The sequence below is a fragment of the Myripristis murdjan genome, chromosome 15, assembly GCF_902150065.1.
Source record: "Myripristis murdjan chromosome 15, fMyrMur1.1, whole genome shotgun sequence".
Lineage (NCBI taxonomy): Eukaryota > Metazoa > Chordata > Actinopteri > Holocentriformes > Holocentridae > Myripristis > Myripristis murdjan.
The window spans coordinates 12,646,445-12,668,710 of record NC_043994.1 but is presented as its reverse complement, the minus strand read 5'-3'; the positions used below and the strand labels follow the sequence as shown (position 1 = coordinate 12,668,710).

Sequence of the window (22,266 nt, the reverse complement as noted above, 5' to 3'; positions counted from 1 at the left end):
ACTTCATGGTTGACCGTCCAATTGAAAAAAAACACAGAAAGAGTCACAACATCACTTGTTTCCGGCGGATTTATTGACGGGTCATCAAAGCCCTGGCTAGACGAGAGGTGTAAAATCACCACAATGACCATGCGTATATCAGTATAATGGTTAAATTCAATGAAATCTTTTGTGGCCAGGACTGCTGGTATAAACTTGAACTCTTCAACGACAGGAGAGAAAAAATGGAGGTGAACATAAATTCAGTTACAGTTACAGAAAAAGCACAACTCAACACGAATACCTTGAATTCCAGCACACACAACTGCAGCACTGAACACCCGCTGCTACAGTGTTTTATTGCTGTTGTTGTTTGTTGTACGGTTCGAATGGTCAGTTAATCAGAGTTCTCTGCATCTGACAGGGAAAGATTGCATGTATTTGGACATTTAAGACTCCAAAGGCAGGGCCCATCCCAGCAAAGTCATCATGGCACCTAAGTTTCGAACACTTTCTGGAGACTGTTAACCTTAAAAAGTGATGGATTTAATCTCCAGCATCTACAGCAAGTGACGTCCATGGGTCATGGTTCTGCCTCCAAGACTAATAGTAACTTGAAGTGGAGTTGAGTGATGATCCATGTTGTGCCTCCACTTGGAGAAACTCAAGCTCCCCCTCAAAGGCTCCACAGACTCCTTCTGAAAGAGGTGGCAACCATTTTTGACATATTTTCAGAATTAATCTGTAATCACACCAGATTAAGATTTATAAGACCTCTCATGACCACATACCTGGACTTCTGGTACTCATATGTAAATTTACTTTATGGTCAGTGTTTTTATCTATTTTTTTATTTTTTTATTTTTGGTCATGAATTTGGTGTTAAAATCCTTTGGTGTTGTGTTCCTTTCCATTATTGATTGTTGTACCCTCTTTACATTAGACACACATCAATAAAATGTTGAAACTAAAAACTGACTTCCATCAAGTCCCAGTCACAGTAAAGGCAGGTTCAGGTGTGTAGCGTGGAGCACTGAGGGAGCGGATCACTTGTCCCGTGTTTATTTCACTGTTTAGAAATCCTAAATTCCTAAATTTGACTGCATTGTCATTTGGAGAGAGCTTTAAATGGTTTGCATGTCGAAAAAACAGACAAAAACAGTGCAGTACAGCACCAATGGTATAAATACTAAATTGGTAAAGTAAAGAGCACACTGGGCTTCAGTCTTGATGAGGTTCACATGTCTGTACTGGCGCGTAGTCCTTCAACATCCTGCTGTGGAGACATAATATATACAGATACAGCTCAGACTGTGAAGTGAACAGACTGTGGGAACTGACCTTTGCACATGGTTGCTCTCCTCAAGTGGTTTGTCTCAGCGGAGATGCAGCCTAAGACAGACATTTTTGGAAGATAGGACGTGTCCACAATGTGATCAGTGGATCGGTGATTATCTGTCAAACCTTTTCCCAGGCTTTACAGCCTTCACTCTTTGGCCCTGCAAAATACAAAAGTAGACAATTATTTTGACACATTCAACAGAGTTCATGGGACGCCGTGGTGGCTCACCTGGTAGAGCACGTACCACATATCAAAAGTGAGACCTTATCGCAGCGGCCCAGGCTCTTTGCTGCATGTGACCCTCTCTCTCTCCTGCCTTTCCTGACTCTCTCTACTGTTGCTATCAAATAAAGCAAAAATGACAAAAAAAAAAGAAACTGTGTTTAGACAGCAAAACATCACTTTTCCAAAATCTGCACAAATTGCAGGCATTCACACTTGTGGAATGGTCGGAGACACAATCTGAGCTCATTTAAACTTGAAACACACATGAGAATCTTTTTCCAGAAAACACCCAGTACAGCCACATTTACAGTGCTTGTTGTAAAATATTTCAGTGGCTAAAATTTTACTATTTATCTTTTCTTTCACATCCCTGGATGTTTAATGGCTCAGTTTCCTTGTTTTAGATTTAAATAACTGAGGTTCCCCTGTAAGACTCCTTGAGTGCAGACACACACACACACACACACACACACACACACACACACACACGTTTTTATTTTATTTTATTTTATTTTATTTTATTTTATATTTATTTATTTATTTATTTATTTATTTTTATTTTTTTTTTTTTTATTGGCCATTTGCTCATTTAAACTCTTTTGGTCCAAAAGGATTTTGTGGATTTTGGACAACAAGCTTAGCCATCACAGAGGCGGTGTAGGGCATCACCACTGCTAAACAGACGAAGGAGACAAAGACGCACATTCAAATCCACTCAGTGAAACGTGTAAGCTGCCTTGATTCTCTTGGCTTTTACTCCATGAGGCAAGATGTGATATGCTTCAATTTACTTGCAAAACTGAGGCAGTTCTGCAAATGAGAAGGAGAATAACGTGAAATCAATACAGCGTTTGTAATTTTGCCCAGTCATTACACTTCCTCACATAAAATGGTACAATCAGCCTCTACTGTGTCTTCTGCTACAATCAACAAGCCGGCAGGGGAGCTTTACAGAGGGAGATGCAGGGGTGTCAGAGTTGTAGCTTCAAAATGAGTTTTACCCAGCATACAGGTCGAAGAAGTTTAGCTCATTTAAACTGCATTGCCATCATGAACCTCTCATTTGCATATTCTTGGTAAGTGATGCACACTAACTTAAACAAAAAGGGCATTTTTCAATAAAACTGTACAATTTTATCATCATGGGAGGACTGATTTTTGTATTTAATATTGTAATGTTTAAATTGAAGATATAATATCCTTAAAGACTGATATTAAAGCATAATGTGTTTTACATTTGAGCCCATGTTTGTTTCTGTTCATAAAATAAAAAAGAGCACTAAAATTCTTCTAGTAGTTTCTGCTATACGCTCATTATCACAAGAATCACATATATGAATATATACACATAATTATGTACAAATATATATGTCGATGTTCCTTTATAGGAGATTATTGTAATCTTGTATAAGTAAAGAATACAATGGTACTGTCAGTGATCCAACCTTATTTCATGCACTCTTGCCCCCTGGTGTGACTGGGAGAAGCAGCAAAATGTTGAATTTGTGAGTATTTACATATTTGAGCATGTGAAATGTTAAAAAAAAAAAAGTAATAACAAGATCACTTGATCAAAATTTGCTGCCTAAACTCTGTCATGGGGTTGCAAAATCCTGACTATCCTCAAGCTACCAGCCTAACTAGTCAGATCAGGCTGGTGTGCACTGCGAGCCCTGCCTCACAACTCATGTCACACATTTCCACATAAATGGAAATACACACCTTTTATGTGTAAGTAAGAAAGATTTTTTTTGCAAAATGAATGCATTTGTTTCAGATAATCATCATCATTGCTATGTATAATGAAGGTTGTCAGGCATCCTTGGAAATTAAAATATGTTTGTAGCTACTACAGTTTTAGTGGGAGTGAAAAGGTTGGTCCTTGTTTACTCCGGGGTAAACTGAGCATATGGATGGACACATTGAGCCTTACCGGTGAAAATGTGCCACACTTTCGAACCTTGAGCCAAAACAAAATGTATTCATATGTTTTTATGAAAGAGTATAACCCATTGTTTAATCAGGTGCAGCATATGGCTGCTCAGTGGCTACCAGTGTGACTTCATGAGCAAGAAAGACCCAGGTTTGAGCCGTTTCTGTGTGGAGTCGGCGTGTTCTGTCTTCCTGGGTTCATTCTTCCATGCAGTTTCCTCCCACAGTCCAAACGCAGGCAAGCGGGTGGACTGAAGGCACTAAATTGCCCATTGGCGTCGGTTTGAGCAACTGACAGCCTGTTCAGGGTGTTTTCCTGAGGGACACACACAACATACACATACACACTCTGTCTATGTTCCCTTACCAATGATCCAATTGACTTTTGCCTCCCTTTAAAAATTACATACTTCATAGGGACGCATATCAAGAATTGACTATCTTTCAAAAATAGCAATCATAAAAGCTCAATTACATGCATACAAATTACATTTACATACATCTAAATAAAATAATTCTTATATTTTAATGCTACATTTAAATTGCGTATTCATGCTGTACGGATTACAATTTAAATTATGAAAAAATAAGAAAAAATATATGCACACAAAAGTAATGAAAAGATTTTTTATGCATTCTAAGCTCTTAAACCATCTTTCTGTGTCTTAAACCATCCTTTCTCTTGTCTTGAGTGTCTGTCTTGAGCATCCTCTTGTTGGCATGTTTACTTACACAACTGTTAAGGTCCTATTATCTTGTAAATCCAAGAGTAACTCACCACTTGGCTTCAGATCAGGGCAACCTTTCCTCATCAGAGATTCATGTTAAGCTACAGGTTTTCATCCAAACACCAGGCCCCACCAGTTCTCAGTTATTTCTGATGTTTCCTTATAGGGGTCTTCTTATTCTCAGGTGAGACTAGTTTGCCCTAGGTGTCCCTACTAGGAGCACAAGGTTCCCAGCACCATCACACCCAGTGTCAGTGGGTCATACTAACCCTTGAGGCTGTTATTCTAGGGACGGAAGGAGGGGGGTCCTTAATTCATCATGCCGTGAGTCCATATAGTTCAACTGTCTGAGCTGACGATGACAGACTGATTGTGTCGTGCATAAATGTGACAAAAGAAAACATTAAGCTGCCTTCAAGGTCCTGTCAGAGTCTTATTATATATTGTGGCTACAAAGGGTTGATATAGGTGGATTTAGGTGGAACGAACTGACCATTACTTTGTGTGAAGTTGTAACAAAGGAACGTCTAAAAATCTAGGGCTGTAAGAATTTAGGCGGCATTGCTGATTAATTTCTGACCATTTTCCTAGTTAATGAGTTTGTTTTATGTTTAGCCTTTGAGCAATGTACTGCCTATCATGTTTTTACCAGTTTAAGTCAAGACAAGGTGTGTTGAGGGTGGCATGGGATGCTGTTTTTACCATAGTAGGAACGTTTCAAATTTTAGTTTGGTTTTGTCTTTAAATGACACTGGGAGACGGAGATACTTTTATCTGACACACTTGACTGCCTTGTGTTCTCTTGATGTGTCATGGTAAGGCTGCAGATCTGTAGAATTACACTTACACACCTTCAGCGTGGAAACCACTGATCCTGCATGCACCTCTGTCACCAGGTGCATCACCATGGAGACGGAGTTTGGGTCTGGGAACAGAAGGGGTTGTATGTGTGGGGATTCTCCTTACCCCGGCAACAACAGTCAGTGTGTGGATGGGGTCCGTTTGCCTCTGACACGGCCAAGTGAAAGGCAGTGTGTTTTGCGATTTCCACGGTCCATCCCACAACGGGGGGGGCAGAGGGGGGTCACCGAACGGCAGCGAGCGGGCCGGGAAGGGGCCTCAAAGCCTGGGGAGGGGAGGTCCCTGGCCCCTGGCCCCCCACTGCAGCCTTGTTCACATGAGAATCAATCTGGTGCCAGTGTTTGATGTGAACCGCGGATAAAAGAAATGAAACAAAGAATGACAAGGGGGAGATATGGAAAGATGGGGCACAGACAGATGGAGAGAGAGTGGGACAGACAGATAGAGAGAAAAATATGGAGAAGTGTGAGAAGACTGGATTTACAGAAAGAGGAAGAGAGGAGTGGTATGGGAAAATATCAAAAAGGCAGGTGTGCACTGATGGAAAGATATGTAGAGGACATCTGCAAACAGCTGGAAACACAACGACACACACTGAGAGCGAGAGACAGACAGACTGACTGACAGAAACATGTAGGTAGGTGGACAGACTGAAAGACAGACAAGTGGTTCAGTCGGACAGACACAACCCATCAGTCAGTCAGACGGACAGACAGAAGGGCAAAAGGAGGTTCAAAGCCAGCGTGGTGGACACCAGTCTAGCATCTCCTCTCACAGTCTCCCTGTGACGCCAGGAACTCACATTAGCATCACAATGCAAACTGCATTATCATCATCGCCATCACCATTATCATGAAAAATGAAAATCATATTGAGTTTAGACCAAAGCCTTCAGCCGGCAAGCTCCAGATAAAGGATTCACCCCTGTGGAATGCCGAGGTTACGTCCCTGTGTGCCTCTGGAGCCTTTATCACACCTCACCATAAGTTGTACATTTCCTCTCATATAGCCATTTTCATTTCCATAATAAAGCCCAAATACTACACCCTGTGTAAAATGAACTGAGCGAACACTGTAAAACTTACAGGAATAACAAAACGCACCAAAAAAAGAAGAAAACGTCTTTTTTAAACTGCCGGCTTGCATGAACCAAGCTGAGAGCCAAAACAAACTCCCCTCTGATTGTCCATCAGCCAGTTGTCATGCTTTTCACAGAGCGGTGTAGGAATGTTGTTTTATTTGTACTATGTTGAACAGAAAAGTCAGAGCCCTGTCATCGCAGACCGCACAGGGACAATGAGAGGCGGAGAGAGCAGCTTTTGGGCCTTTTCTGTTTAATTTCAGCCAAAACAGGCTGGGACATTGTCGTTCTTTCTGCTAATTAAGCTGTTAGAGAGAGGGGCTGGTCTGACAGGGCCCTGCTTGGCGGGGAGGCGAAGAGTCAATGGGCCGGAGCTGAACAGGAGACATTTATGGGCTGCCTTAAGCCATTGTTTCCCCCCACCGAGGATCTTTTCAGGTCGGCCGCCTCTGTCTCGGTGACCTGTACAATGAGAAGAATGCCACTCCAAGAAGTCGGAGCTGGCCACAAAGAGCAGGCCCGCAGAATGAGGATTTCACGGCACTGAGCAGAAACCGATCTCTGCCAAGATTCCTCAGATAGTTCTCACCTCTTCTGCTGCAGAGGGACTCCAGTGTATGCCTGTGTGTGTGTGTGTGTGTGTGTGTGTGTGTGTCTGTGGGTGGGTGGGTGCTTGTGTATGCATTTCTTCCAGAGGTGCCTCAACCTTTGTGAGAGGTATTTTATACATGCTGGTTGTTTTGGATATTTGATCACACAGGAAAATCAAACTTCACACAAACACAAACTTATACAACATATGATTGGTAGAGAAGTCAGCCTCTTTATTTCCAGAAAGAGATTGACAGACTTCATGATACAAAGTCTAAAGGTTTGATTTGCTTTTACAGTAGCAGAGAATTCAACTGCAGATTTCCTGTGATATACACCTGCGTGGGGAGTCACAATAAAAAGTGTGAGCATTTTCTCTTTGTAGCATTTCTCGTTGAGAATGCAGAAGTTTGTACCCGCAATTAATATGCTCAAGAAATCCAATTGGCACTTAAATCAACTGTCCAAAACTTTTCCAGAAGAGTCTTCTCTCTGACTTTGTCCAGCAGCAGTTGTTTGAGCCACCTGTTCCGTCACAGAAGCTGTCGCCCAACCTTGCAGATTAAACAGGTGAGATTAAGGCAAAGCTCTGGGCAGCTTGTGGAACATCCCTAGTACAGGCTACAAACAACCCTTCTGTCTGTGTGTGTGAGTGTGTGTGTGTGTGTGTGTGTGTGTGTGTGTGTGTGTGTGTGTGTGTGTGTGCGTGTGTGTGTGTGCATGCTCTGGTCCATTTGATGGTCATCCAAGCGTCTCTGTGTTTACTTGGACTGTGTGTTGGGTGGCGAGGCAGATCCTCTCTCTCTGCCTCAGTCACACAGCTCTTGTCGCTGGCCCACAGACGAATGTGTGATCTGTTTAGTTGTCACTGAAAACTTTCTTTTTTCAAATTGTGGTTTTCTACTGACTTAAAACAAGCCATTTCTATGTCAACACCACCTGCTTATGTCTCATCCGCGTGCCAGTTTCTGCTCTCTTTAGCAACCGCCATGTGTTGTCATAATGTAACTCCATTTCCCACAAAGTGTTGAGCGGCACTTTCAGACGAGCCAGTGCCTCACACAACAAAGCGGCCCAATTATAGAGCCATTTATGTGTTTGTCAGGGGCTTCAAATGGGCACTGGTTTCTCAGGGCAGCCATATTGGCGAGGTCAGGCAGAGCATCTGAAAAGGCAGCTTTATTACAGAACAGCCCGTCCCTCTCTTAGTCAAATGCCCGAGAAGAAAAAAAAAATGACAAAAAAGCAAGAAAGAAAAAAAAATGACAACTTTGTTCTTTATAGCAGTTTGGCTGTGCCTGCCTGTCTGGCTGCTCTGCGGAGCGCAGCAGCATGTGTTTCAGGGATTGTTCTGGAAGGGGGAGTGCAGAAACAGCAGGGAGCAGAAGACAAACAGGCAATTCGTGACTCATTAAACGCAGCGACGGTGGCCAGCGCAGTGGAGGGGTGTGAGGACCCGCGTTCCAACCGGGCGATAAACCCCCCCTGTACCAGCTGGAGCAGGCATCTGTCAGCCGCACGCCGCACCACGCCACGCCACCGATTATCAGCAACAAGCCATAACTGAGTGGCCGGCCACCGCCATTTTCAAACACCCAACACTTACATAACAGCCCTGATTGGCTCACAGGGGACCCGTTGGACCAATGACATGGCTTAACGCTGTAAAGTTCGCAAGGTGTTGGAGCAGCCAGCAAGCCGAGCTGTGTAGGGAGGCAATGCAAGTCCCCTCTCTCTCTCTCTCTGCCTCTCTCCCTCTCTCTCTCTCTCTGTGTCTGCTTTACTAGAGGTCATGTCATGTCATTTTGTCATTTTGTGATGGGCCGCAGCTTGGCAGTTTGGTTAGGGAGGCCGCCTGGTAACAGTAGTCCAAATTACCAAAGCACCCTGAGCTGGATGCTGGGCCCCTGAACCCCAGCATACATGTACAATAATATCCTGCTCCCAGGACAAGTGTTGGAAAACTAGGTAGTTTTATGTGACAACTTAGGACACATACAACTGGTCATTACTTGCAATATGCCATTGAGTTTATATCCATCCTTGTAAAAAAAGAGAAAAAAATGCATAATATACATATCATAGCAGGCGTACCAGCTTATTATGGACTGGGAAGTTGTGGGTGTAAAATGGTTGTGACGAGTTTAAAACACTTGAATTACTTGGAAGATGGGAAAACTCACCCAACACTGCAATAACATCTCCACCTTAATAAAGTATTTGTTGTAATTTGTAACCTTAAAATCCATTTTTTCTTAAAAAAAAAAAAAAAACTGGAGGTGGGATGACATAATCCCACTTCTAATGCAGAAATTTTTCTGCATGGATACCAGCATAAATATGTTGAAACAAGGCAGAAAAAAGGAGATTAGCCCACTAGTAAAATATATATATATATATATATATATATATATAATATATAATTTGAAATCATCCCACATGTTTTCAAGATACTGAATATGAGACTTGCAGTGAATAAGTGGCATCATCAGTTTCTCTCACTGCAATTTATTTCTTCCTTTCAGTAAGAAGGAAAATGGAAGAAGAGGATATTTTCCCTCTAAGTCTCATACTAGATATGTTACACAAATAACACAGCTCCTCAGTAACTTAAGACATTGTGAATGCAAGGTAATCAAATTCCTCTGTCTCCTAGAAAAGCTCAACATCAGCACAACTTTGCAACGAGGTAAAAGTTTGCTCTCACTGGAATTTACAGAGCCGCTAACTGCCTAATTAAACGATGGGAGCAGATAAAAGCATGAAATATAGATAAGCTGGAACCACTGCCTATAGCTCTACAGCCCATACAGAGGAAGACAGTGATGTCTCCTAAAGCCACAATCAGTGGAGCGACAAAAATGGGCCTTGTCCTCTACCCAGTTGTGAATGTTTAATAGGAAAGTGAATCTAAACATGCTGCCGAGCTCTGCCTCTCCACCACACAAGCCATAAATAAGAGTATATCGCCTGCCAATGGAGCGATGTAAAAGAAAAAAAACTGCCTAACTTTCGCTGAAATGCCGGTGTTAATGTGGTACTTCAGAAGCCCATGGCACTTTGCGGGACTTAGGGATTGGGGCTTTAACAGCGCTTGTGGTGTGACAGAAGGGGCCTTTCCCTCTCCTCGCCAGTGGTAGCCAGGGTTGTAATTCTGACTTTAGCAGTCTTTATGACTCCCTCTCCTCATTTCTCTGGAATATGAAAACATCAGCATATGGCTGCCAACAGCGCCGAGGCTAAGGAGTCAATTTCCCCGAAGTAACATTGGGACAGGGGTGACATTCACTTCCATACTGCCCCCCTGGCTCAAAAAAGGACAGAGAGAGAGAGCAGAAAGAGAGCGAGGAAAAGAGACAAGACAGACGGTGAGGGACACAAAAACAGACAGAGAAAAGGAATGGAGAGGCAAAGAAAGGGAACCAGAAAGAGGCAGGCAAAGATGGTCTTCCTCTCATCTTCCTACACCAGCAGGGCTGCATTGCCTCTCTGTCTTGGTGTGTTCAATGTGCAGCTCACAGTGTTTCATGTGGCTACCAGGAACAGAAAATCTGTCCATCAGCTGCCAAAGGTTCCAGCTCTGCTTTGCTCCTCTGAGCGCTCTTAAAAACCTGCTGTTTCACACCCATGAATTACACTATTTATGGCCCTGGTTAAAATGGGCAGTTTCTGGGCACACTGCATGTGTGTGCCTCTGTTTCTCTGTGTGTGCGCATGTGTGTGTGTGTCTGTGTGTGCCATGTGGCAGATGGGAAGCAATATGGCATTCCTCTGCCCAGACAGATGTGGCACAGCACATCACACCGAGCCGTGAGAGGGATCGGAAACCTCAGGAACATCTGGACCTGTGGCAACCTTCACCCTCAGCCAACAAGCTAACTTTACCTAGCTGCTGAGGACCAGGGAGGAGAGGAGAGAGAGAGGAGAGATTATTTTCATCAATTTTACTCAAACATTATTTCAGAGAACATCACCAAATACACGTCCGTCAACCAGTCTGCCTCCACAGCTCCACTATCCCGTTATCATCCCATACATGGCGTCTTCATCTCCAAAAGCACAGTTGATTGACAGGTGAGGAATCCCACCTCCCTCAGTGAGGGTTGTCAATCAATTGCTCTGTGGAGTGGAGAGCTGAGGCCTGTCCCAACATGGGCTGGTCACGGCCTGCTGCACAGGAGGACATTCCCACCACTCAGGGGGGCAGACTGGCCGGGACAGGCTGGGGCTTCTGCAGGGGTTGGGGTACACGGGGCGCTGGGGTGCTGCTAGGGGGGTGGAGTTGGAGGTTGGAAGAGGTGGGTGAGTTCATTTGGGCTTATGTCAACCTGTTTAGAGTTTGTTTGCAAAAACTTTCTATAATTTCTATAAAACATGTCTTTTTTTCTAGGTACAGTAAAATCAACTGGCTTTTGCGTCAAAATTTGGGATTTTGGATTCTGAAAGTAAGTTTTATGCAAAACATTACATACAACAATTTTGTTTTTGTTTTTAGGAATCGCATTTGGCCATTTTTGCAAATTAACTCTGACTGCAAGAAACAAGTTCCATTTAACACTGGATTTTTTAAAGTTAATGATCCCTACAAGGCAAAGTTTGGAAAATCTACTAGATCTGAAACTAATTCCGCTGTTTAAACATTTTCAAACCAAAACGCTGCCTCCTGCCAAAGCTGTGATAAAAAACAAAAAACAAAACAGTATTTCAGTACCATGTATTTTATTGATAATATTTAACATTAGGTAAACCATAATAACAGACTGGCGCAGACACTGAAGCTCAATTAAACAATCAGAGAACAATTTCACAGTAGAGCAGACAGCAGTTAATTAGCTGACTTTCCGAGGCGAGGAGGAAGCGGAGAGTTGTATTTTGCTTTATGCCGCAGTTTACAGCGCATGGGGCTGGGATAGCAGTGCAAGATGCTCAGGAGATGTGGAGGCAGAAATACTGCAAGACAGTCTGTAGCATAAGTGATTCAGACATATTGCCCAAGGGACTTTTTGCTTGGAAAGACTTAGCGATAGAGTCACCACAACAGTCCTCATTTGTCTACCAAGCTAAGACAAATCAAAAGGAAAACATGATTAAAACATAAACTCTGCCTCCATCCTTTACATCTTCCTTTATGATTTATGTGTTTTAGTTACTTTGAGTACGATAATCCACGTGCCAGAGGGAAATCCCGAGCTAATACCATTTTTGTGGACTCTTGCCTAGGATTGTCATCTGTGCCTCTTGCTTTACAGGCAGCAAGAAACATGATTGATTTCCCTCCTGCTATAAACTGTGGTTGTACTGCTCCTTTTGTATTTGCCTTGTTCCCATGTAACTTTCCCGCAGTTTATCCAGTGCTTTAAGGCATAAAGGTCGGATGTCAACACAAGTAGCAGCTATAAAATAAATTAACCACTGAAGGTATTTTAGATATTGTGTATATAGTGAAATTTAAATTGCAAAAACACATGCAAAGTATAGTGTTGACGTGCTCATATAACCCTCCAATAATGAAACTAATATTGCAGTGTTCTGCTTGTCTTCAGAAAACAATACCATGAATATGAGTAATTAACCCTATTCAAAGTGACATAATTAGATTTAGTGTTTAATTAAATCAATCGATCAATAAATTAATTAAATTAAATTAAATCAAATCATTATTAAATTATGTATGTCTTAATTTTTCATATTTGCATAAGGACTGAAGCATGGGTTTAATCTAACCAATTTTTTTTCTATGAGCCTTTATTTCCACTGGTGGTCATCAGTATAATATAAGTCAATATCTTTATGAGTTAACTAAATGCTTTGATGCTGATTTTACTGCCAGATTTTTGTTTTCTTGTTGTTTGTGACCTCTGCAGTTTAGCTGTGGCCAAGCCAAAAATCAAACCATGTAATGGTATTATATGGCTTGCCATGCCATTAAGGGAGCCCCTGTGGGAATAAGAAGAGACATATGTGTGACAGAGGTGTGCTGGATGTCTATAGACTGAAGCCCAGATGTCCTTCTGTTCACACAAAGCAGAGCCAATATGGATAATATCCTCGACTCACAGCAAATCAAAATAGCCTCAGCTTAAGGACTTTTCCCTCTGTGTTGGTTAGTTTGTTAGGCTTGTACATACATGAGCACAGAATAACAAGAGGCAGCGGCAAATATCAGGCCTTATCGGTCATTCAGTGAGAAATGCTGTTTATGGCAGCTATGGTGCAGATACCAGGATTTTACTAAAGTGAGCCCTCCTGCACCTCAGGGGTCTGTACCTGCACCCAGAGGGCAGCGGGGTGACGTGGTGATTGAGTGGGTGTGTAATGTCCTGCTCTGTTGTGTTTGCAGTGTGTGCAATGGCCTTACTGCTGAGCTCTGAGAGACTGGGTGTGGGAAAACCAATTATCCTAGCAGAGGTGTTGGCCAACATGACTCGAGAGAGAAAATAAACACAAATAAATACAGTGATGTTTTTAAAATGATTTTTGCATTATTGATATTTTTCTTAGCTCCTTTACTTCTTTTTTTTCTCTTAAAGTCATTTGGGAACTGCCAAAAGATGCCTAGACTGACAATAAATAAAATGAAATAAAATAAAATGAGATAAAATAAAATAAAATAAAATAAAATAAAATAAAATAAAATAAAATAAAATAAAATAAAATAAAATAAAATAATAAATGCACCCCACCATCCATATAGGTATGTTGCAGGTAAAAACCTTTCAGCTCCAATTTTGGAGATTTTTTTTCCAAGCCCAATTAGATGAGCTCTGAATCTGTATGTTCATCAATCACGCCAACAAGCAGAACCTCAGAGTTTCCAGGGCTCCACCTCTCCAAGCCGGCCGCAGACAGAACCGACTGGCAGACGCCTTCCTCCGCTCCCTCTTGGCCGCTCCCTCACTCCCTCTCTCAGGTCTTTGAATAATTAGTGATGTGTGTCAATATTGCGGCCCATAGTAACCATATGGTGGGTGCAGGCAGACAGGCCATTGTTGGGAGCTGTGAAATATTGTGTATCCCTGCGAGGGCTGGAGCCAGCAGAGGCAGGAAGTGTTGTCGGGACTGACAGGGACATTGTGCGCTTGAATGGGCGAGTCCTCGGTGGCAGGGAGCACCGCGGACCCAGACAGAAAGTCTTGACCCTGGCGAGAAAGGCTGATTAGGCATGGTACCGCAGGCCTCTCCTTCATCCACCCCCACCCCCAACACCCCCTGGAAGCCATTAGGGCCCGAGCAGAATACAACAAGGCCACTTAACTCAGCGAAGCCTTTTGACTGCGCACATAAAAACACTCATATATTCATGTCAGGGCTGGAGAGGAGAGGCACAGGGGCTTTCTTCTGCACTCAGCAGCCTGAGGTGGCCAAGGCAGTGTGTGTGTGAACCAGGGAAATGACTGAGTCCGGTTTGTGGGAATGAGACTTTACTTAAAGACTGTGAACCCCACTATTGATCCTGTGCTGCTTAATTACAACAGAATAGAATAGAATAGAATAGAATAGAATAGAATAGAATAGAATAGAATAGAATAGAATAAACAAAACAAAATAAAACAGAGCAGTACAGAGAAAAATCAGAACAATATAGTAGAAAACAGGACAGAATACAACAAAACAGCACAGAACAGAATAAAACAGAAATAAACAGAAAAGAACAAAACTGAACAGAACACAATAAAACAAAGCAAAACAGTGCAGTGTAGAAAAGCACAGGACAGAAAAGAAAAGAATAGAATAGAATAGAATAGAATAGAATAGAATAGAATAGTTACTCGGATTTTAGACCATTTCCTTCAGTGGCCCCCGCTCACCTATTACACTTGTTAAACTGCATCAAAACTAAATGACAGAATCAGTAGCTGGTGCGTGCTGTGTAGTGGACAGATTGGAAATGCTTTGCCGTCCTCGTATCGCTGCAGTAAAATCAGAAAACACATCAGATCAGATGTAATAGAAGCAGGCCAGCATTACCCAGGCACATTAACAAGCTGTTGAACACAGGAAAGTTAAGCAGCGGCTCTATCGCAACAGCGCGCGATGCTGTAAAATAAAATATAATTCCTCGACAAATATCTGACTCTCAGCTCTGCAAACATTTAAATTCAGGGAAATCCAAGAAAATGGTGGGGAGACATTTAAATATAATACTCTTTCAACAGATATAGGCAAACATTTAATTTAAACCATTTTTTTAACAACATCCCCATCACCCAGAACAACTGAGTTAGCCAAGGCAGAAATAAGAATTTGAGTTTTTCGCCACAAGATGGATAATATTTTGGAATTCAAAATACATTATTAAGATAATATTTGTCAGTTTGTTAAGTTATGGGTGGGGACTCATTCAACCTGTTCTGTTTCATTTCACCAGCCTCTGAATCTGCTGTTCCTGTCTGCTCTATAACTACCTGATCAAATACACTTCCATGCACATCTCCTATCCTTCTTGTCTCTCCATCCTGTCCTCTTTTATCCCTTCCTCCTCTCCCCTCTCTGCCAATTATCTCTCCCTCAGTCTGTCGCTCTTTGTAGTCTAATAAAGGCGTTCTAAATTGATGCCCATCCCGCCTTTATCCCCCTGATAAAGCACAACAATTAAGACCCATGTCTCTTTGCTTTAGGCCTTTGATGGCTCACAAAGCTGCGCCACTCAGAGCCGGAGAGAGAGAGGGAGAGGTGTTGGAGCCAGACACAAGTTAGCAGGCAGCTCTCTCTCTCTCTCACACACACACACACGCTCATGCAAAACCCAGCATATCGATACATAATGCAAAGTGTGCGTACATACACACAAAATTTGCATAGTGATACACAGGTACCCAGAGAGATACAGTAACAACACACACACATACACCCACACACAGTCATGCATGCACACATACTGCGCAGTAAGCCCACACGCATCCACAGGTGTAGGCTCAACTATATGCAGCGCGCACACACACACATAGGCATACAGCACACGTATACAAACGCCTGCACATGTGCACCCCAGAGACGTGTAATACACATAGATATACATGCATTGCCATGTACACACTGGAATGTTAACATACAAACACAGATACACAGAAACACACACACACACACACACACACACACACACTGTGGGGCCACGCAGACCCTTGTTTCAGCTCCATCAGGGCTTCCACAGTCAGTGTGTGAACCATTACAATGATTTATAAGTCTACACTGACCTGCCACTTAAGCCTCTTAACGCCCTGGGGCCAGTATGGGCCATCAAACACACACACACACACACACACACACACACACACGCAGTTCCGCAGTGTGTGATGTGTTAAAATAATACCTGACACAAGCCACGACGATTTGACAATAATGAAAACATTTAAGGCCAGCACATCTGTCACTCTGTTTGAATTGGGAGCCTTTCCTAAGATTGCAGAACAAACACACACACACACACACACACACACACACACACACACACACACACACACACACACTCCTCTGCTGGACTTTGCTAATGTCCTCTCTTTGGTAACTAATTAATAATGTCCCTTAAAGAGACAAAAATAATGTGAGCCCATTTAGGAATATGGTAATTCTTGGGACTTTGAGCAGCGCGGTGTATTGTGAATAAATGAGTAACTTTAAACTAGTACTTTCCCTTAAAGCGAGAAGAAAAGTTTCTGTTGTTAAGAAAAGAGAAAATTGTCTGGAAATGATGCTTGATAACAGTCTTGTAACAGCCAAAAAGTGGTAAACAATCATATTTGCTTGGGGTATTGCAAATTTGCTCGATGAGAATTAAGGCACAGATAATTACCAGGTAAAAACTAAAAACATTCAGCACAAAAAAAATCCACAATATTTAAAAAACACAGCGTGATACCTGCATGAATGTTCAACATGTTCCCTCTTTGTTTATTGAATTGTGTTTCCTATATGCCTTGACACCGGGGGGTAAGCTTCTCTCAGATGTAAATTTGAATAGTCACTGGAAATAAATGGAGAGGTGTGAAGGAAGGCAGAAGACAGGAAGTCATTAAAATCCATATTTGGTCTCTGAGGGATTGGGCGACATGAGAGTAGCTGTGTTGTTATGGTAGACAAATGAAAGTGAATCTGCACCCTGTTATTATACAGCATCTTTTCACCAGAACAGATGAGAAGAAGTGAGCAGAAACTTTTCTACTCGCAGTCCCACGAAATGATGCAAGACAAAATGATGCTTCATTAAATGATTCAAATGTCTGACAAAAATAAGAATTACAGGGTGGGGGGGGGCAAACCTATTCAGATGCTGTCTATTACATTTTACAATACTGTACTTTTTACTATTATATGAATACTATACTTCTCTGATGATGCTGACATATTAAGAAATGTATTGTTTTATCATTTTAAACTTAAACAGGTCATTCTCCTATTTTTTTATGATTGTAATATGGCAGCATTTGACCAGGGGCTGAGATCTCCACTGTGAAGCTGCAATTTAACCTTTAATACAGATAGATGTTTGCAATAAATTTTTGCGACACATTTTATCATATATTTACTATTATTACGTGTTGGTCATTTTTAATTTGAATTTCAAGAAAGTCCGCTTTATTGAACCAAAGCCTCCTAACTGGGAAATTAATGTATGTTTTTTGCAAAAGTATTTCTCAGTTTGGCTCAAGGCTGTTTGTTTGCATGTTTTCCCCCAAATTCTCCCCCCAGTTTTTACCAACAAACACACCAACAAACAAACTTTTTTTTTTTTTTTTTTTTCCCCCCAGTTTTTATAGCACAAATGATTTTATTTATTAAAACACTTCTTGGAAGATATATTATCCAAGTGACATCACTGACAGGAAAAAATCTGACTTGTCAACTCTCCAGTAACTCTCCAAGCAAATTCATGTAATCAATATAAGTGAGGTAAATGTCATACCAAGACATAAGAAAAAAAAAAAAAAAAAAAAATTGTTGGTTTCTTTTCTGGTGAATTGTATCTTTAAGCTGTCACCTCTAGTTGACTAACATTAAGTGATAAGTTAAGGGTAAGGGTAAAGTAACCTGATTGTTAATGTGAACTTAAGTCAGCCACCCCCCACCCCACCACCCAACTCTCTCTCTCTCTCTCTCTCTCTCTCTCTCTCTCTCTCTCTCTCTCTCTCTCTCTCTCTCTCTCTCTCCCCCTCTCCCTCTCTCTCTCTGTCCAGCAGCACCAGCTCAGCAGTATAGTTACCTGGGAGGCAGGGCCTTGTGAGTGAGTAATGCTGCAGGAACAAAAGCTCTGACAGCAGAAGTGTGGAGAGAGTGATGAGACCCCCTGCTGGCCAGCTAGCAAGCCTGGCCTCGGAGTCTCCTCTCTGGCTTTCCCTTTCAGCCTCATGCCCCTCAAGGCTTGGAGCCCCGGAGGCACCACAGTCCTGGAGAGGCCTGGGTTCCTATTTAGGGATGGTAGTCTCCCACATGAATATTGTACTTACAACATAAGCTGAGATTCATGAAAATTTGATTCTGATGTCCTAACCATCAGTTTCTTGTAGCTTTCTCCAGGTTTCCGTTTGTAAAAACTAAAGGAAGATCACTACCAAAGAAAAGGTACAAAGAATATTGTGTTCATTATTGTATGAATCTGTTTCAAGTGTTTATGATGTAATCATGAAGAAAGCAAAAAAAAAAAAAAAAAGTCTCACTAACAATATGCATGAGTCATCCTAAGAGGTCTGAAAGGCTTCCATGCTGTTGAAACAAACTACATCACACCAATAACACTGCTCAAATAAACCATTTACACCATTTAACCAAATGCATCAGGCTGAGCACAGATGAGCTGAACTGAACTTCTAAATTATGTTCACACTCTACTATTTAACGCTCCGATTGTGTTTATCATGTAGCTTTCATGTGGATGGAGTTTTTTTTTTTTTTTTTTTTAATTATTCCTTATGTGGATTGAATTGTTTTTGAGAGCAAAGGAGGAAAACCCTGTTTTCAAAAATACCTGTACATGTGTGGACTATATTAAAACCATCATAGACTAAATAAATAAACTAAATCATAATATGAAGAGGGAACTATAATGAGTAAACAGATAACTGACCTGCCTGGAAATGACCTGCCAGCTTTGTTCACAGGGGTAAATATACACTCGGACATCACACTGATGTACAAACACTGAATGATGACTACATTTCCAGTCTGTCAAAAAGCAGAGGGATTTTCCTCTAAGTGTCCTGTATACAAGCCAGTTTAGTTTCCAGTCAGTGTGTGTGTGCGCCCAGCAGCCTCTGCTGGTGTGTTTTCATTTAAAAAACCTACAGTCAGTGTCAGTTTTCAGTGTCATAAACACCATGAAATCACAGTTATCCGCTACCAACAGATTAAACTAAATTACATTTTTCATCTTATTTGTGTAGTGCTCTTAACTTTTTTCTTTTTTTTTTCTTTTCTTTTTTTTTTTTTTTTTTTTACCACTAAGAGCCTAAACAGAACTTTGGACTGGAGAGGTTAAACTTTGGCCCACTGGTTAATGTTTAGTGGTTTTATTTGGGGGACCTGTGTTTAACCTGTATCTGTTATATTGATTGAACTGTATCTTGTTTTTGAAGTCTCTCACTGAGCAGGGCTCCAGCACTGGACTGATGAATCAAGAGTTTAGAGCTGAAACAGTTAGTCGATTAATCTTTTAGTCGACAGCCAGAAAATTAATCGACTATGATTTGGATAACCGATTCGTCGTTTTAGTAATTTATCAAATAAAAATGCCAAATATTTTATCATTATGACTTTACAAAAGCTAAGAAATACTGTCTTTTCTCAGCTCTATGGGATTTTTTTTCTAGGATTTTTCTTGCCTACTTATTGGATGAGGGAAGCAATTTGAAGACATCATTGTGGATTCTGGGATTCTGGGATTGACATTTATCATTTTTTTTTTTTTTTTTTTTTTTTTTTTTTAGCCAATGAAATCATTAATAGATTAATCGAAAACATAATTCACAGATTGATCAACAGTGAAAATATGCATTAGTTGCAGCCCTATACAACTTTTGAGTTTTCCGTTTGTTGTATCTGGGTTTAATTCTTTCCAACACATACATGAGACATTTGACCAAACTACGACTGGGATGTGAGGTGACACAACACCAACACAACACCACCAACTCCCCTGACCCCCCTCCCCCCACCCACCACCACCACCCCTCCCATTTGCCAGCCTCTTCTGGTTGCCAGGGTAAATGTCATGGCGACCATGGGATCGGTTGCAGGCTCAGAGGGACGTCTGGCTGTGATGGGGCGCGTGACATGATACACAACAATCAGACACCATGACAACCCAGAAACAATGCTGTTGATGCAGCCCCTCAACCAAACTGTATGAGAGTTGCAGAGAGCAACAATAAACCTATTGGTGAGTGCAGGAAGCTCATGAATGGCGAGGTGTGAGGATCAAAGGCTGTCTATGTCCAGTTCTGGCTGAGGCTGTATTTTAATATCTGCAGAAGAAGAGGAAGAGCACAATGGGTCCCTGTCCATCTTTGTGAATCTCTACGTCTCTCTCTCTCATGCACACATATAACATGGACTAGACTTCTAAATTTAGATGTTAAAAAGGTATTTTTGTTTTCTAAATGCCTTTGGAACATTTATGGATGGCATAATGTTCATATGGGTCATCCTGCCATATAACAGATAGGATTCATGTTACCTATAAGGTAATTATTTTGAGAAATGAATAGTTATAATCTCTACCGGGGCTGTAGTAATCATTCAAACACAAGTGCATGACCATGAAAAAAATAAAAATAAAATTAACACCAAGCAGTGTATAGAATTTAATTTGTCATTGTCACTCTGGATTTATCAAAATGACCTGATGTGCTGCCTGTTGTAAAATTAGTATAAGCATGATGAATGAACATGGTCTAATGGTTAAAGAGCACAGAAATGTCAATACTTAAATGTCAGTTTTTGACAGTTTTGAATGCAAAAAAGAAAAGAAAAAGACAAAAAAAAAGGGAGAAAGGGAAAAGAAAAAGGAAATAAAGTAACTGAAATATTTGTGCCCATCCAGTAGTTTTGAACAACTCTGGTCTCATGTCCGACTGACTGGCCATTCAAAACTCAACCAGGCCTACGCTGCCACCATGTGGTTTGCACTGGTAAGTTCAGTTTCTCAATAATTACATTTTTTTCTTCTTTCTCTTTTCACAGAGGCCCTGTTTTACTGACAAATATCTTGTTAAGTTAATTTAAATCCTATTACAGAAGATGAGTGTGTACTTACATGTTATACTGCTCTGAAAAAAAGCCTAGTCCATAGCTTTCCTATCTTTGTTTGCGTAACTATCACAGGATTATGTAGCTTGAACTACTTCATATATGCTTGGCATGTTTAGCAGACCAGTGAAGTGTTTTGTATATTTTCAGATAGAAGTGAGGGCTGGGATTAGTTGATCCAAGGAGAAACTAATTTATGAGTTCAATACACATAACTTGCATTACCTGTATCTATGTTGCTCAGGCTGAGTCAGAACATTCTAGTAGTGCAGCACCAGGGCGTCCATGACATGTCCAGCATCTGGGGGGGAAAAAAAAAAGGTTATTGATGGGTTTGGTGCAAGCTGCTCACTGACAGCTGCAGCAAATGTTGAAGCTGTGAAAAAGTGACTTTTTAATGTTCTAATAAACGACAGAGCAGAACTCTTTCACCACCAAGATGAATGAGCTCATGAAAGCCTTGGACGTGTTGAACACCATGTGAACAGAAACACTGCTTATGTGCAGAAGATGAGCTCTCCCTCATTCATTTTGGTCTGCACCCCTGATCTCTCAACCCTCAACAAGCACTCCTGTCTCACAGAATACCAACACCCTTTAGTTTAAGCCTGAAGTCTGACTGATCACTAGTGTTTATTTTATTTTATTTTTTTCCTGACAAGATGCTGTTTTGCAGCGAGCTTGCAACCCTGCCTGGATCCTCAATATAAAAGCAAACTAAAATGTTCAGAATCCTGTTCATGTTCAGCTTTGTGGATTCATTAATGTTTAATGAAAACATGCCTTTACCCAGCTTGCACAGTAAACACTGCCTGAATATCACAAGTAGTATGAAAGCAGGCAACTTTTAGTATTCCTATGGTGTTACCTGGACACTACTGATGGACTATTTGTGTTTCGGCATTTTGGTTTTCATGCTCTTTTGTCCTTCATGTTGTCCTGTAGTCTTGTCTGGTTGTTTCCCTCTGCACACCTGTTGAGTTTTAGCCTCGTCTTGTTGGCTCTGCCCTCGTGTTTCTCCCTGCCGCACCCTCATTGTCTTCCTTGTAAGCCAATCTGTGTGTTTCCCTCCAGACTCCAGAGCCCTCCCACTCTGTGTTTTGCTCTGGTGATTGGTCCTGTGTGTATTTATACCTTTATGTTTGCCGTTATTCCTTATCAGCTTGTTGTAATTGCTTCCCCTGTGCTTCCCATGTTTTGCTCCTTCATGTCTTTGCTTATTTTTCCTCAAGTTTCTGTTGTTTCTGCATTTATGTCCACCAACCTGCATTTACCTGTGACCAATATTA

At 41.4% G+C, this 22,266-nt stretch overlaps 1 long non-coding RNA gene across 1 annotated transcript; it reads right to left on the bottom strand.

Moving 5' to 3' along the window:
- Nucleotides 1–375: 375 nt before the first annotated feature.
- Nucleotides 376–21,965, bottom strand: LOC115372852 (uncharacterized). Its single transcript, XR_003929485.1, has 4 exons — nucleotides 21,846–21,965; nucleotides 21,203–21,278; nucleotides 1,321–1,478; nucleotides 376–677 (listed from the first exon to the last, which is right to left on the bottom strand). It is a non-coding gene; the product is annotated as an uncharacterized LOC115372852 (long non-coding RNA).
- Between the last annotated feature and the right edge of the window lie 301 nt (nucleotides 21,966–22,266).